The following is a 3,009-nucleotide window of genomic DNA, read 5'->3' as shown; positions in this document are numbered from 1 at the left end:
TTTCTTGTTACGATGATTTTCAACTTCGCTCTGAAATTCTTTGAACTTTTCAAATGTTTCAGACTTATGTTTCATTAAGTAGATATACCCATATCTGCTTAAATCATCTGTGAAGGTGAGAAAATAACGATATCCGCCACGAGCCTCAATATTCATTGGACCACATACATCTGTATGTGTGATTTCCAACAAATCAGTTGCTCTCTCCATAGTTCCGGAGAACGGTGTTTTAGTCATCTTGCCCATGAGACACGGTTCGCAAGTACCAAGTGATTCATAATCAAGTGATTCCAAAAGTCCATCATTATGGAGTTTCTTCATGCGCTTTACACCGATATGACCTAAACGGCAGTGCCACAAATAAGTTGCACTATCATTATCAACTCTGCATCTTTTGGCTTCGACATTATGAATATGTGTGTCACTACTACCGAGATTCATTAAAAATAGACCACTCTTCAAGGGTGCATGACCATAAAAGATATTACTCATATAAATAGAACAACCATTATTCTCTGATTTAAATGAATAACCGTCTCGCATTAAACAAGATCCAGATATAATGTTCATGCTCAACGCTGGCACCAAATAACAATTATTTAGGTCTAATACTAATCCCGAAGGTAGATGTAGAGGTAGCGTGCCGACGGCGATCACATCAACTTTGGAACCGTTTCCCACGCGCATCGTCACCTCGTCCTTGGCCAGTGTTCGCTTAATCCGTAGTCCCTGTTTCGAGTTGCAAATATTAGCAACAGAACCAGTATCAAATACCCAGGTGCTACTGCGAGCTCTGGTAAGGTACACATCAATAACATGTATATCACATATACCTTTGTTCACCTTGCCATCCTTCTTATCCGCCAAATACTTGGGGCAGTTCCGCTTCCAGTGACCAGTCTGCTTGCAGTAAAAGCACTCAGTTTGAGGCTTAGGTCCAGATTTGGGTTTCTTCTCTTGAACAGCAACTTGCTTGCTGTTCTTCTTGAAGTTCCCCCTCTTATTCCCTTTGCCCTTTTTCTTGAAACTAGTGGTCTTACCGACCATCAACACTTGATGCTCCTTTTTGATTTCTACCTCCGCTGCCTTTAGAATTGCGAAGAGCTCGGGAATTGTCTTATTCATCCCTTGCATGTTATAGTTCATCACGAAGCTCTTGTAGCTTGCTGGCAGTGATTGAAGAATTCTGTCAATGACGCTATCATCCGGAAGATTAACTCCCAGTTGAATCAAGTGATTATTATACCCAGACATTTTGAGTATATGCTCACTGACAGAACTATTCTCTTCCATCTTGCAGCTGTAGAACTTATTGGAGACTTCATATCTCTCAATCCGGGCATTTGCTTGAAATATTAACTTCAACTCCTGGAACATCTCATATGCTCCATGACGTTCAAAACGTCATTGAAGACCCGGTTCTAAGCCGTAAAGCATGGCACACTGAACTATCGAGTAGTCATTAGCTTTGCTGTGCTAGATGTTCATAACTTCTGGTGTTGCTCTTGCAGGAGGCCTGGCACCCAGCGGTGCTTCCAAGACGTAATTCTTCTATGCAGCAATGAGGATAATCCTCAAGTTACGGACTCAGTCCGTGTAATTGCTACCATCATCTTTCAAATTTGCTTTCTCAAGGAACGCATTAAAATTCAACGGAACAACAGCACGGGCCATCTATCTACAATTAACATAGACACGCAAGATACTATCAAGTACTAAGTTCATGATAAATTTAAGTTCTATTAATCATATTACTTAAGAACTCCCACTTAGATAGACATCCCTCTAATCATGTAAGTGATTACGTGATCCAAATCAAGTAAACCATAACCAATCATCACATGAAATGGAGTAGTTTTCAATGGTGAACATCACTATGTTGATCATATCTACTATATGATTCACGCTCGACCTTTCGGTCTGAGTGTTCCGAGGCCATATCTGCATATGCTAGGCTCGTCAAGTTTAACCTGAGTATTCGGCGTGTGCAAAACTGGCTTGCACCCGTTGTAGATGGACGTAGAGCTTATCACACCCGATCATCACGTGGTGTCTGGCCACGATGAACTTTGGCAACGGTGCATATTCAGGGAGAACACTTTTATCTTGAAATTTTAGTGAGAGATCATCTTATAATGCTACCGTCAATCAAAGCAAGATAAGATGCATAAAAGATAAACATCACATGCAATCAATATAAGTGATATGATATGGCCATCATCATCTTGTGCTTTGTGATCTCCATCTCCGAAGCACCGTCATGATCACCATCGTCACCGGCGCGACACCGTGATCTCCATCGTAGCATCGTTGTCGTCTCGCCAACTATTGCTTTTACGACTATCGCTACCGCTTAGTGATAAAGTAAAACAATTACATGGCGATTGCATTGCATACAATAAAGCGACAACCATATGGCTCCTGCCAGTTGCCGATAACTCGGTTACAAAACATGATCATCTCATACAATAAAATATAGCATCATGTCTTGACCACATAACATCACAACATGCCCTGCAAAAACAAGTTAGACGTCCTCTACTTTGTTGTTGCAAGTTTTACGTGGCTGCTACGGGCTTAGCAAGAACCGTTCTTACCTACGCATCAAAACCACAACGATAGTTTGTCGAGTTGGTGTTGTTTTAACTTTCGCAAGGACCGGGCGTAGCCACACTCGGTTCAACTAAAGTGAGAGAGACAGACACCCGCCAGTCACCTTTAAGCAACGAGTGCTCGCAACGGTGAAACCAGTCTCGCGTAAGCGTACGCGTAATGTCGGTCCGGGCCGCTTCATCTCACAATACCGCTGAACCAAAGTATGACATGCTGGTAAGCAGTATGACTTATATCGCCCACAACTCACTTGTGTTCTACTCGTGCATAACATCAACGCATAAAACCTGGCTCGGATGCCACTGTTGGGGAACGTAGTAATTTCAAAAAAATTCTACGCACACGCAAGATCATGGTGATGCATAGCAACGAGAGGGGAGAGTGTTGTCCACGTAC

The sequence above is a fragment of the Aegilops tauschii genome, chromosome 6 (genome assembly GCF_002575655.3).
Source record: "Aegilops tauschii subsp. strangulata cultivar AL8/78 chromosome 6, Aet v6.0, whole genome shotgun sequence".
Lineage (NCBI taxonomy): Eukaryota > Viridiplantae > Streptophyta > Magnoliopsida > Poales > Poaceae > Aegilops > Aegilops tauschii.
This window is presented reverse-complemented; position numbering follows the sequence as displayed.